The sequence below is a fragment of the Bombina bombina genome, unplaced genomic scaffold (genome assembly GCF_027579735.1).
Source record: "Bombina bombina isolate aBomBom1 unplaced genomic scaffold, aBomBom1.pri scaffold_672, whole genome shotgun sequence".
Lineage (NCBI taxonomy): Eukaryota > Metazoa > Chordata > Amphibia > Anura > Bombinatoridae > Bombina > Bombina bombina.
Window position 1 is genome coordinate 203473 of NW_026512975.1, and position 15744 is coordinate 219216.

General features: G+C 36.9%; 1 protein-coding gene across 1 annotated transcript in view; it reads right to left on the reverse strand.

Annotated features, from left to right (window-relative positions):
* Positions 1-14026, reverse strand: part of LOC128644649 (zinc finger protein GLI2-like) — a gene marked incomplete at its 3' end in the record, with an annotated part of 212056 nt that extends 198030 nt beyond the window's left edge. The window contains 1 exon segment of the mRNA XM_053697175.1: positions 13584-14026.
* Positions 14027-15744: the final 1718 nt, after the last annotated feature.

Here is a 15744-nt window from a genome sequence, read left to right on the forward strand (position 1 = left end):
GTCAGCAGTCGTTAAGCAGTTAATAGAAATAAAAATAAAAACAACATAACCTCATCAGCTTTGCAATAGCGAGCAGTGTTCTCCACAGAACATTTTGCCAGCTGGGAGACATTATGAAGTAGCCGGGTGGGGACAGTATAATGTATAGTTTTGCTTATTTTTAAATAACATTGTGCTGATTTTCAGACACCTAACCAAGCCCCAAAGTTTTAGATGTATACTGGTGTCTACAGACTCCTGGTTGTGTAATAGGTCTTTTCATATGCAGGGGAGTGAGAAATGTCTGCTCTTCTTGCTTTCCCAGCCCCTTTCACTGGGTGTACCAGCCTAACCTCATCAACAGTGCTAAACTGGTAGCTTCTAAGTAAGTTTTTAACCCCTTAACGACGCCTGTCGTACAGGGTACGTCGCACACAACCTGGTCTTAAAAGACCAGCGACGTACCCTGTACGACATTAGGGGTTTAAAGCGGCTGGAAGCGATCCTGCTCGCTTCCAGCCGCTTTCCGGTTATTGCAGTGATGCCTAGATATTGAGGCATCCTTCAATAACACCCCTAGGCCATCCGATGCAGAGAGAGCCACTCTGTGGCCCTCTCTGCACCGGACATCGATGGCCGGTATCGTTGGTGGGTGGGAGCCTGTGTGGGAGGCGGGTGGCAGCCATCGGTGATGTGAAGGGGGGCGGGATCGTTGGCGGGGATGTCCGGGGGCGCGCACGGACGCGCGTGCACGGGAGGGCGGGGGCGGGCGGGAACCGCTACACTACAGAAAAAGTTGGTGTAAAATTTAAAAAAAAAAAAAGGAATAAAAATTAAAAAAAAAAAAGATCAGGCAGGTGGTGGGGGTTGGTCTGTGGGGGGAGCTACACTACAAAAAAACAGAAAAAACTACTTTTTTTTGCAAACTGGGTACTGGCAGACAGCTGCCAGTACCCAAGATGGCCGCCAATAAGGCAGATGGGGGGAGGGTTAGAGAGCTGTTTTGGGGGGGGGGGATCAGGGAGGTTGGGGGCTAAGGGGGGATGCTACACCACAGCATATGTAAATATGCTAAAAAAATTAAAAAAAAATTATTTTAGTATTGGCAGACTTTCTGCCAGTACTTAAGATGGCGGGGACAATTGTGGGATGGGGGAGGGAAGGGAGCTGTTTGAGAGGGATCAGGGGGTCTGATGTGTCAGGTGGGAGGCGGATCTCTACACTAAAGCTAAAATTAACCCTGCAAGCTCCCTACAAACTACCTAATTAACCCCTTCACTGCTAGCCATAATACATGTGTGATGCGCAGCAGCATTTAGCGGCCTTCTAATTACCAGAAAGCAACGGCAAAGTCATATATGTCTGCTATTTCTGAACAAAGGGGATCCCAGAGAAGCATTTACAACCATTTGTGCCATAATTGCACAAGCTGTTTGTAAATAATTTCAGTGAGAAACCTAAAATTGCGAAAAAATTTAAGTTTTTTTTAAATTTGATCGCATTTGGCGGTGAAATAGTGACATTAAATATACCAAAATGGGCCTAGATCAATACTTTGGGTTGTCTACTACACTACACTTAAGCTAAAATTAACTCTACAAGCTCCCTACATGCTCCCTAATTAACCCCTTCACTGCTGGGCATAAAACACGTGTGGTGCGCAGTGGCATTTAGCAGCCTTCTAATTACCAAAAAGCAACGCCAAAGCCATATAAGTCTGCTATTTCTGAACAAAGGGGATCGCAGAGAAGCATTTACAACCATTTATGCCATAATTGCATAAGTTGTTTGTAAATAATTTCTGTGAGAAACCTAAAGTTTGTGAAAAAGTGAACAATTTTTTTTTATTTGATCGCATTTGGCGGTGAAATGGTGGCATGAAATATACCAAAATGGGCCTAGATCAATACTTTGGGATGTCTTCTAAAAAATATATATATACACATGTCAAGGGATATTCAGGTATTCCTGACAGATATCAGGGTTCCAATGTAACTAGCGCTCATTTTGAAAAAAAGTGGTTTTGAAATAGCAAAGTGCTTCTTGTATTTATTTCCCTATAACTTGCAAAAAAAAGCAAAGAACATGTAAACATTTCTAAACTCAGGACAAAATGTAGAAACTATTTAGCATGGTTGTTTTTTGGTGGTTGTAGATGTGTAACAGATTTTGGGGGTCAAAGTTAGAAAAAGTGTGTTTTTTTCCATGTTTTCCTCATATTTTATAATATTTTTAATAATAAATTATAAGATATGATGAAAATAATGGTATCTTTAGAAAGTCCATTTAGTGGCGAGAAAAACGGTATATAATATGTGTGGGTACAGTAAATGAGTAAGAGGAAAATTACAGCTAAACACAAACACCGCAGAAATGTAAAAATAGCCCTGGTGCTTAAGGGAAAGAAATTGAAAAATGGCCTTGGTCCTTAAGGGGTTAAAGGTTTTATACTGGATTTTTATGTCAGTATCTGTGCATATTCTTCTTTACAGTACTGTCTATTACATGCAGTCATGTGAAAATTGGTGTATACAGTCCCTTTAACATTAAAGGAATATGAAACCTTTTTTTTTTTCTTCCGTGATTTTAAGCAACTTTCTAATTTACTCCTATTATCAGTTTTTCTTTGTTCTCTTGGTATCTTTATTTAAAATATCAGTTATGTAAAGCTTAGGAGCCGGACCATTTTTGGTTCACCACCCTAAGCTTACATTCCTTTTCATATCCCTTTAAACAGCTTTTTACATGCAAAATATTTTAACATTTACTTTTGAGATATATATATATATATATATATATATATATATAATTTTATGAACAATAGATATTGTTGACAAAAACATATTTATTTAAAAAAAAATAAAAGAGCTGGTACTGAGAATAGGTAAACCAGTTTTGATATGATAAAATGTACAGCTTATATATCATATACAGGAACAGGATTTTCAATCAAACAAAAATTCCACTAAAAACAAACAAAACTTTTTATTTTAAATATAGTTAGAATGTAACTGTCTAAATAATTGCAATGCTTTCAGCAGTTTAGGCCCTGCAGAATGTGTAGGTTCGGGCTGGGAACGTTAGGTGAAGTGAATAGAATAGTTCTTCTTTACAAACCCTCTCCCCTTTATCTGTAACTGCTGGAACCCTCCCTTCAGTACAAAAGAAATGTCACCAGCTTGTTATTATCATGCTAATGTCAGATCGCAGACAGTGGCAGTCAGATTGACTAGCTTTCCTAGAAATAAAAAAGGATCTGACTATACGCCGGTCACAAATAGGTTAAAGACACCCAATTTAGGGCATCAATTCTTAAACTCTCCCTTAGTTGTATAACTGAAGCAAACCGAACAAAAGAAACCACAATTTACTGCAGTGCATTTGAACGGACTACTATTTCTTCCATCTGTATATGTACTGTATGTGTGCTGTATCTGTCTGTTTTTGTATATCTGTATTGTATGCGAGTGTGTGTGCATATCTGTGTTGTATGTGAGTGTGTGTATATCTGTGTTGTACGTGAGTGAGTGTGTCTGTGTTGTATGTGAGTGAGTGTATATATATCTGTGTTGTATGTGAGTGAGTGTGTCTGTGTTGTATGTGAGTGTGTCTGTTGTATGTGTGTGTGTGTATATCTGTGTTGTATGCGAGTGTATATGTATATCTGTGTTGTATGTGAGTGTATGTGTTTATATGTGTTGTATGTGAGTGTGTATGCATATATGTGTTGTATGTGAGTGTATGTGTATATCTGTGTTGTATGTGAGTGTGTGTATATCTGTGTTGTATGTGAGTGTGTGTATATCTGTGTGTGTATATCTGTGTTGTATGTGAGTGAGTGTGTCTGTGTTGTATGTGAGTGTGTCTGTTGTATGTGTGTGTGTATATCTGTGTTGTATGCGAGTGTATATGTATATCTGTGTTGTATGTGAGTGTATGTGTTTATATGTGTTGTATGTGAGTGTGTATGCATATATGTGTTGTATGTGAGTGTATGTGTATATCTGTGTTGTATGTGAGTGTGTGTATATCTGTGTTGTATGTGAGTGAGTGTGTCTGTGTTGTATGTGAGTGTGTCTGTTGTATGTGTGTGTGTATATCTGTGTTGTATGCGAGTGTATATGTATATCTGTGTTGTATGTGAGTGTATGTGTTTATATGTGTTGTATGTGAGTGTGTATGCATATATGTGTTGTATGTGTGTATGTGTATATCTGTGTTGTATGTGAGTGTGTGTATATCTGTGTTGTATGTGAGTGAGTGTGTCTGTGTTGTATGTGAGTGAGTGTGTCTGTGTTGTATGTGTGTGTGTATATCTGTGTTGTATGCGAGTGTATATGTATATCTGTGTTGTATGTGAGTGTATGTGTTTATATGTGTTGTATGTGAGTGTATGTGTATATCTGTGTTGTATGTGAGTGTGTGTATATCTGTGTTTTATGTGAGTGTGTGTGTATATCTGTGTTGTATGTGAGTGAGTGTGTCTGTGTTGTATGTGAGTGAGTGTGTCTGTTGTATGTGAGCGTGTGTATATATCTGTGTTGTATGCGAGTGTATATGTATATCTGTGCTGTATGTGAGTGTGTATGCATATATGTGTTGTATGTGAGTGTATGTGTATATCTGTGTTGTATGTGAGTGTGTGTGTATATCTGTGTTGTATGTGAGTGTGTATACGTCTGTTGTATGTGAGTGTGTGTGTATATCTGTGTTGCATGTGAGTGAGAGTGTCTATCTGTATTGTATGTGAGTGTGTCTATTTATATCTGTGTCTCTAAGTGAGTGTGTGTGTATATCTGTGTTGTATGTGAGTGAGTGTGTCTATTTGTGTTGCATGTAAGTGAGTGTGTCTATTTATGTCTATGTGTATGTGTGTGTAGTATCCGTGGTCTCTGTATGTCTGTGTACGACTGTGCAGGTTTCTCTTTATGTATGTGTGTATCAAGACAAAACAATACAAAGTTTTTGCCACTCATCTCCAGATATCTAACAATATAGTTACTCTAAGTTCTTCTACATCAGTACAGACACAGATAATGACATTATTATTACTACTGACACTTCCAGGACAATGGGAAAATGTTCTAGTTTCAAGTTTATTTTAAATTGGGCTGCTGCTTTTAAACTACCAAACCATTAATCTGTCCAAGAAAATAGGATCTAAGCACAAGTTTACAGATATCAGAAAGTTGATTTCCTTAAAATGCTGTTCACACATTCACCAGGCACTTATCCCTAATCTGCATGGACGTCCAGCTGTTTTCCTTAGGGTGAACCTATTGAGGCCTTCTCTCTTTTAGGACTCACCCTTTAAAGCATCAGCTATAACAATGAAAACATAACACTGAAACTATTACTTTATAACATTAAGTCTATAGGTCAAATTTTAGATAGTAAAACCAGCTTCACTTTCTCTTTAATAAATCTACATAAATATAAAAACCCTTTATGTTTGTACTAGAAAAGCAACCTACTAATGTATCCTATTGCTTGCTCTGCTGTCTATTTTTTGGTTTTATAATTTATTTACTTTACTCCTTTGGCACAAACTGTTAACGGCATGCCAGTACAATATTTGTTTAAAACATGCTTTCATGCAACTTGTATTAAAAAAAAAAAAACTATCCCCCACCCACCCAAAAAAATAATAATTCTCAAAGAATGAGTCAATTTATACCAAATCTGCAAACACGCATATCATTTTACGAAAATAAAAGAGAATCATCGTACATAAACCTGAAATAGACGAGAGACACAAAGAAGTTAAAAATATTATATATAGAAAAGAAAATATCGGTGATCTGAAACTGGCATCACTGTCCATTTGAACCAAATTTTTAAAACTGTAAAAAATAAAAAAAAATAAAAAAATGAGAATCACCGAGACCCAAAATAGAACACAAATCCAGGACAGTTTGTTTTTCTGCTAGTCTACAAAATGTAATTTACCTCTTTCGTTTACAGCCGCCCTAGACAGTAATTTCCCCCAAAAAAATAAAAAAAAAAGGAATATTTCTCAAAATGTGCAGTTTTCATGTTCCTTATAAATGCAAAAAAATCCTTTACCAAGCTGAAATGTATCATTTTTAAACTGTAAAGACTTGTTAAAACTTTTGCAGCTCTAAAAATCCATAAAAGCAGCTCAATAAAATATTAAAAAATATATAATTATTTAAATGGTGCTTGATTTTTTTTCCCTCCCTGAAATCTTTCAGTATGTGTTCAATGTTAAAATAAATAAAAAAAACATTTATGCAAATCATTTCAGGTTGTCTTTTTTGGCAGACTGTCAATTGCTTCTTTCAGCGAAATATTAAAACTGGACAGTGATCCAATACTTGGATAAAGAATGCTATTAAGTAATAAGACTGCTCTTAGATGCAGGACACAAGCACCTCACTAAATGACACAATAACCCTCAGACACAGGGTACAAGTACCTCACTAAATTACAGAATATTCTTCACACGCGACACTGGTACCATATTAAATCACACAAAACAACACACACACAGGATACAAAGCACCTGAGTAATATTCTTCACACGCGACACTGGTACCCTATTAAATCACACAAAACAACACACACACAGGATACAAAGCACCTGAGTAATATTCTTCACACGCGACACTGGTACCATATTAAATCACACAAAACAACACAATATGCCTCACAAACACAGGATACAAAGCACCTGAGTAAATTACACAATATGCCACACGTGCAGGGTTCCACATTTTATTAAATGACGCAACATCCCTCAGGCATTACATTGTACTGTATAAACAATGTGAATTAAAGTTAGTACATTCAAAATAAATTAATTATCATTCAGTATGCCATGTAATGTTTCAGTTAGACTTTGGAGCTTCCTCAAAATTACAGATTTCTGGCAATGAAGATTCTAGGCTGTTAATCTTGTGAACTTTTCACTTCCTGATATAGACATGCTTCAGAGGTGATGTCATAAGGAGGCTTATGAGGTCTCCAGAGCTCTCTTAAATTTCAAGAGACCTAGAAAATCCTCAATTGTGCACAAATGTTGGTGAAATAAAGACACCAAAATTCCATATGTTCTTCATTTAGCCAGTAATGAGAACATTCTGACATTTAAACATACACTAACATATATGTAAAAGTGTGACTGATTTTATATATATATATATATATATATATAAAAGAGACTAACACTGATGATTGCCCAGAATACCTTGCTGCAATGCAACCATGTATAATAAACTTTGAATGTATACTGTTGACCTATCACCTAAATTTATATTACAGAGTTACACAAAAACAGCCTATCAGTAGCAGAGAGAAAGGTTATGAGAGGTTACCAGAATCATTTGACAGCTAATACCTCATATTTTCTTAGCCCTGTAATGAGTAGATGGCTCCAAACACTCTGAATAAGTAGACTATTTGGAATATAGAAGGAAAAAAAAAATTGCACAGGAAGACTCAAGACTGTTCCCTGAAATGTTGTAATAGGATTGGCGTCCAGGTCTCCTGCTGCTGCAGCCTCATCACATAGATCAGGTTGCAGTTGTAGAGATTTTTGGCATTCCAAAGCAAAATTAGTTCTAAAACAGATCACCCCCAACCCAAAAATCCCAGCATTCTGTGTATCACTTGGTGCATGGGCTCTACAAATGGGCATAAATAATGTTATTGAAAGATTTATATGTTTTACTGGCAAATATACATATCAATGTACACTGTGTATATCTTGAAACAAGAATAAAAAGCATTTAAAAAAAAAAGCAGTATTGGAAGATTAATAAAGAACATACAATTTTAAACAAACAACTTTCCTCTATACTTCTATTATTATCACGTTTTCTTTGTTTTGTTATCCTTTGTGGAAAAGCAGGAAGGTAACTTCAGGAGCGTGCACGTATCTGCAGTACTTTATGGCAGCAGTTTTGCAACAATGTTATACATTAGCAAGATCACTTGATGCCAGCGCTATTTCCTGTGCACGATACCTATCTAAATATCTCTTAAACAATGAATAACATGAGAACTAAGCACATCTGAAGTAAAATGGATGGAAACTTTTCAAAAATTGTATTGTCTATCTAAATCATGAAAGAAAAAAAAAATGTGTGCATGTCCCTTTTTCTTCAATATCTGCATTTCCCAAATTGACACCTACCAATATTTCAATGCGGCCCAAGTGGAACAGGCACTGGGAGTCAAAATTATTATTATTATTTGCTGCTGTTTTTAATATTTTTAGATGGGAGTCGCTGTACTGAAGTGCTATATACTTACTCTTCACATAGAAATGAAGTGCAAATACACCATCTTTCTCACAAGTATTGCATTACTAATTAATATATGGAACCTATTAAAAAAGGACTTTTATGTAGCTAAGAGGATTTATTAATAATCAAGGTAACGTCCCTTTAAAAGAGAGAGGTATACAAGTGACACAGTAATCTGCCTTTATACTACACCGTCAGACAAAATGTGAACCCCTCAGATACACAAAATTGTTTTTTTCCTCAGTACCATGGTGCTTTGTTCTCTGCAGTTAAAAACAAAAAGGTCAAAATTGAAATGTGAATGGCTGCCATTCAATTTTAAATAGAAGCATTTTTTTGCAATATACTTTCATTAGTAAAATGTTTCTTGTAAAAGATTATTGTTTATCAGTGGCATACACACATATGCTGTAAGATCCTCGTACACCAGCACTGAAACACCAAGCCTTTTCAGAGAGTCAGCAGTGCTATGACACAAATAAAGTCACTGACACAATAAACCTCACTCACAGTTCTCTGAACAGGTATGGTGTTTGAATCCTGATACACTAGTCACACATAGCATATGTGTGTATGCCATTGAAACAGTAAAAACTTTAACCAGAAAGCATTTTTGCTTATGGAAGTATAATGCAGAAATTCTTCTATTTAAAATTGAAATGCATCTTTGTACATTTAAATTTTGAATGTTTATGAATTTTGAATGTTTATAGCCTTTACACCCTTGCACCAAATGGACGTAGATACTTCGTCACACAGTACTTTGCCCAGCAAACTGTGTTGACCTGGTACCTGCGTCCAACACAGAGGTGCATGCTGTGGCCCCGTCTGTCAGCTTAGACAGGCCGAGACTGCAGCCGGGGGGAGAAGGAATCTGCCTTCATATGGTAAGGGAGCACTGATATTGCTCCTTTTAACATATACAGCCAGATCGCCAATACAGACAAAGACACAGACAGTGTCACTTTCTCTATCTGCGGCGGTGGTGCAGTTTGGTTTAGGAGGGAAGGAGAAAGACCCATAACCGAATGGGGAAGACGGGGAGGGTTCCCTACACTACAGAAATGATTTTGCTAAGAGTACCTAAGGTGGCAGAGGCCATTGGGAGGAGGGAGGGTTAGAGAGCTGTGTGGGAGGGATCAGGGAGGTGGAAGGGTACGGGGGGGGGGGATCTTATACTGCAGAAAAAAAATAATAAAAATTTTTACATTTCATACTGGCAGACTGTCTACCAGTACCTAAGATGGTGGCGAAAAGTGTGAGGGGGAATCAGGCATGTGGGAGGTACAGTACATTACAATACTATTACCCTTACCAACTAACTGCCAGGAATTTCAAAAGTGTGGTGAGCAGCTGCAATTCGCATCATTCTTATTACCAAAACACAATGGCAAGGCCACGCATGCCTGGTATTTCTAAACAAAGAGGATCCCAGATAAGCTTTTACAACCATTGGTGTTATGACTGCACAAGCAGCGAAATGGTGGCATGAAAAATACTTAAATGGGCTTAGATCAATACCTTTGGTTGTCTACTAAAACAATATATATATATATATATATATATATATATATATATATATATATATATATATATATAATGTTGTGAGAAATCTAATTCCCCAGGGTAAGACTACTAAATGGTAGAGCATGGACATGCAGTTTAAGATATTTATTCTCCCCAACTCATAACTTTTGGACTGCAATGACAACACTAGTATGCACAAAAATAAAAGATGTCTGTAATGCACTGACTGTTCTATTTTTGCACTCAAGAAAATAATAAAATTGAAAAAAATGCATCTGAGAAGTTAAACAGGAGTTACAGTATTTTGCTTGTGTCCGCTGGCTCTGAAATGAAAGCAGATGGATGAAGAAAATGATATGGTTACTGCCCAATTACACAGAACGTAAGGGATGTTCTTCACATCAGAGACTAATGCTAAGCAGTTGAGGCTGGAATCAAAACCAAAAGTTTATGTACTTAAGACCAGCACCTTAACCACTACACTGTGGCTCCTCCCTATTCAACATATATCATTTACTGGCCGGGGAACCCTAAGCTTGCCTTGTAATGGTAGTTAACTATATAAAAGCATAGATCTGATCTGGTAAGAGACAAAGTGTTTGTGCATTAATGAATGAGATTATGTTAATTGACTTAATGTCTACTGTACTAAGTACATATATATGACCCCTCTGGAAAGGAAAATGTCAATGCAATTGGCATTTTCAACAGCTTCTTCCATCAGAATGAAGAATGGGAATGATGGCAACTAGTTAGTGCAGATTCCAGATTTTAGGAGAAATAATGATCAGCATATACATTTACCTGCAGTATTAAAGTTTAAAGTTCCATTAACGGGACATGGAAGACTAAATTATACTTTCATGATTCATATAGAGCTAATAATAAAAAGTTTTCAATTTACTTGTATTACATTTACCTGTTTCTCTTGATACCCTTTGCTAAAACAGCTGTTACACAATATATATATATATATATATATATATATATATATATATACACGCGCACACACCCACATAAATGAACAGCATACACAAAATAAAACAATTCAAAATATTAAACTTTATACACAGGAAAGGAGTTCCAATTTGTAATTAGGCTCCTGAATTTGCTGCCGTTTACAGCACTACCGAAAACATAATGTTGCAGTGGTTTTAAGTGCTATGTAAGTTTATGCAGTCTGCTACATCTTTTTAGAGGGTTCTGAAAGTCATTCTTTAAAACTGATCAGAAACATCTTAAAAATACAATTGTAGAAGAGAAGTAGTTAAACAGAATGCTGATGTGTTTGATAGAGTTAAAACCTCTACTGCACAGGGATAGGAAGTAATTCTCCCTATTTTGCATTCTTGCTCACCCTGTGTGACTCCCCAGCTATCAAAGCAATTTCCAGGCAGCCTGCTGCTCAGACTGAACATGTGGCCTTATCTGTGGCAATGGGTTGTTGTATGTTTACAAATAGTAACAATCTCCTCACCAACTGAAGATAACTGGGGATAGGATTTAGCACCCTGGAGCTTACACTCTTAACCCCTTATAAAGTCAATGAAATAAGTTCCAGGACACACTTTTTCTTTTTAATCTATAAGAAAACGTTCAATACATAGTTAAAAAAATACATTTCATCTTACAGGCAGGCACATCACTGCTCTTTATATGTATATTTTGCATCAGTCTACACAGACATTGTGCTGTACATAGGGAGTATCTAGATGTCACACAAAAAATTAAGCACCAGTCCAAAGGAATAATTCACACAACTAGAATTTTAGTTCATCAGATCAGTCTGCTCTTTTTAAAACAATATTGATAAACTGCCAATTGCAGAAAATCTTTAAATTCTAATAATTACAAAACCAATTTGAGATGAAAATATATTCAGAAGTACAGAGTACTAGATCAGTGCATGAAGAGCAGTCTAGGGGAACTTAAATGGCCACAGACAGCTCTTTACAAACTGTACTAAAATTGGATTTCTTAATTATTGTAAGATATTATACTATTCGAGCCCTTTTATCTTTTTAAATTGTGCTGTGTATAGTAAGGTTTTGCTTATTTATACAACAATACAATAACCACATTTTCATAGGGGCGTGGACTCAAATATAGACAGGGAGCTTGGCTGATGAGACATCAGGTGTCACTTATCCCACTCATCTCCATTTTACCCCTTCCTGCGGAGCTTTAAGAGTCTGCTCACAGCCACATGGGGAATGTCAATCAACTTGCTCAGCAAACCTGATCATAAACTGGGCAAAGAAGCAATTTCAGTACAAAAAATAAATCACTGCATGTTCAAAATGGTCTAATTTTATTTTTATTACATTCTATTCCAGTTCTATACAATTGCAAAACCAGCCCAACACAAGACTAGAACTGAATGGCAGAAAGAGACTTGCAGGTCAGCAGATCACCATCCCCACATCATTATTCACTATATAGTAGTGAACAACTAGTGTCAGAGGGGCTACATATAGTGCTTAGAGGCTTCCTATAATGCCCCCATCTGTAACCAGAAGCAATAGTTTTATTTTATTCTACAAAACTTCCATATCCCTCCCCACTCTTTCTCCTCAGCACAGTCTCTTCCACTATGCGGATGTACGGTAAACACTTTTTCATGTGGTTCCATAATAAAACTTTTGTGTGGCTTTTTTTTTATGACTATCAAGTAGGCTGTGTGGCTTATAAATATTATCAATTGCCTATAAAGTGTAGAATACAATGCTTCCCTAAAGTTTTGGGGCTGTGGCAGGTCGATGATTCCTTATGTATACAACTTTATGCTTCTTGTTACCTTACACATGGGCGTGATTGGGTACGTACGCCCAAACTGCACTGTATAAAATCAGTCTTATGTTAAAAAAAAAAAAAAAAACAGACAGCTGTTTGACCTTTTGGTTGGCATCACTGTCGGTTAGTTTTTAGCTGTTAAACAAAACTGGCAACGGTTCTAAAATGAGTGTCCATTTTAATATTAGGGACTGCAAAATTACAGATATTCTGAGTGCCTTTACTAAAAGGAATGCAATGTATTTGCATAGCAAGGTTCTGTGGAGACCTCAGTGGCAGCCAAAGGGTTAATACCACATCCTGATCTGAAATAAAGCAAGGGCATCCTTGCACCTTGGCCTTGGGAAGCTGAGCTGACCATTCCCACTGCAGCATAATGTTTACACACATCACATGGAGAAATCAGAATGTTGCAGACCACAAAAGTTCTAAAAGTATTAAAAAGTTTTTGCTAACACAAACTGATTTTTTCTCACTGAACCCTTGTGCTGAGGCAAATTACACAAGGTGCTGTTTTAATTATAAAGCAGCTAATGGACTTCAGAACCTGGACAGATAATGTGATGTTACTCTGATGGGCTGTCATCAGGCTATAAGAAAGTATAGATGCCATGTCATGTACAGTTTCCAGGTGATAAATAGCATAAATAAGGTGTTACTGCAGGTTAACATAAAACTACTGATAAACTACCACAAGTGTTTACAAATACAAATGAGTTATCATCTGGAGAGACAAGAAACTGAAGTTATTTGACATTAACTTAATTCTAAATCAGAATTTAAAAATGGTTTCAAAAAGAGAATATATTATGCATTAGGAGCAACGTTTGTTTTTTACTGTATGTAAAATGACAAATTGTGATAAAGAATAGGATCTAAAGTTGATAACAGTTATCTTATAAATGTGTAACTTTTATCCCTGCAGAAGTACAAAAGTTTCGTACATCTCAAATGACACCAACCCATGAAATCACATATCGTATGTGCACAGTGCATAAACAGGGTACTACTTACCTAGAGGTCTGTAAAATCTGTAACAGGCAGTCGAGTAGTTGTAACGCGGAACTCAAGGAAAGACTCTAAGTTGCTCCATATACCGTACGTTCTGAAACCTTCTCCCGGGACTTTCTCTATATGTCCCTCGCTCCCCAGTTGTATTTGTCCCTCTCCTCAGGATAGGAATTTCCTTCCCCAGCCCTCCAGGTTGCCGATCGTCCTTCCCCCAGCTGATCCTCCTCTTCAGGCTGTGAACCCTCTATTCACGCTCTGACTTTCCCTCTCTGAACTGGGAGTCGCCCCGCCTGTGTGTCCATCACGGGTATGGATGGTCCATGAGGGGTTGTCCGGGAAAATAGTGAGTAGTGAAAAGTTTGCAACTCTCGCTCCCAGCTCCTCTCTCCTGCTGCTAACTGGAGTCAGATGATCTAAGACCATTGCTCTGACTGATCTGCTTTCAATCTCCCCCTCCTCCCTCACTGCACCTCCCCCAGCCAGGCTTCCCCGAGTGACTTAAACCATTTGCTCCTCCAGATGGGAAGGGTGTGAGGATGCGAGAGGGGGGTGAAGATGAAAGGGGGCAGGGGAAGATTGGCAACTTTTGGCCCAGGGGGCAAGCAGAACATAGTGATCCAGGTACAGCAGCCCCTCCCGTTTTCAGTTTTTATACCTGATATGTAAAAAAAAAAAAAAAAAAAAGCACAGGAATGATATTTTACATTTTAGAATCAAGCATATATTAAAACAAGTAACATGAAAAAATAACGTTAATACCAGAAATAACTGTAATGTCAGAAAGGTAAGGCTATGCAGCACAGCAAATCTATCAGTATATGTTCATTTTTACATCTAGAATAGATTGAATTCTAATCATTGTAATACACATTTTTTGTTAATTTACTTTTTAAATAATTTCTAACTTTTAAACAGACCTCATCAAAGGGGGACTTTTATGAATTATTTTATGAACATCTGGGAATTGAACAAGTTCTGAAAATATCTTTATCCTGATCAAAAAGGCATCAAACAACTAATATGTCGCTTCTCAAATGTTGGGGGTAGCCCAACAACTGTAGCTCCAGTGACACATGTAAGAGGGCCATAGAAAACAACATAGAGTTGTTAATTTGTATGAAATTAATACAATATTTATAAAGCATAAAAATATTATGTCATAGAACTACCCCCAATAAGCAGTCCTTTTAACTCCTACTGCACTAGGCACAGACCTAGTTGGCCTATGCGCAATATGTGCCTATACAATTTTGTTATTGGTATTAGGACTGATTTTCCAACTAGGGTTGTCAGTACTCTTTTATTTTTGTATAATTTGTTGATTTCCTCCATAAAATTTGTTGATTCCGTAATCTCCTATATTTTCTTCAAAAAAGTTGGCAACACTACTCTCAACCATCCTACATATTGTGGAATTGTCACGGGTTGGGCGCTCTAGTCTACTGTCTCTTCCTCTGCTTCCTCTTCAGGGTAAATGTCCTAGTTTCCAGAGCAAAACCAGGGACTTCCCTAGCTCTACCCACAGCCCATACAAAAAGAAAAGTGACCCGCTGAACTAAATTAGAGGATCATAAATCAAGAGCAACAGTCAATAATATATTCCCCAGGTGATTTAAGCCACTCAATCATCAAGGGGCAGGGCCGGATGCAAAATATAGATTGTTAAAAGAAAAAGAGCATCCTCCAAGCAAACTTGTTCCTATATCAATACAACCAAAATATTATTCTCCAAAAACCGGGTGAAATACTAGCACAACATTTATTAACTAAGATTAAAAGAACATTGATAAAACATAATTAAAAAAGATATGCAGCTTCCTACGTTAAGTAAATTAATCATATACCATTAATTATATCAATAACAGAGTTCATACAAGGCCTGTCAGTACATACTGGGTGTCTATACCCATTGGTGCAGGTACAGTGATAAAAAAAGATTCCTAATCTCACACTATGAGATGACTATTAGTCCCTGAAGGGCCAAATGTCACTATCTATTCTATCACTGTACAGCTGCACCAATTATTTAAAAAGGATTGTGGGTCCCTGTACGTAGCCTCCTAGAAAAATGGCATATATAAATATATATATATATATATACTGTATATATATATCAACTAATGCCAATACAACCAATTAATTTTTACCAAATTAAGTGCATTGT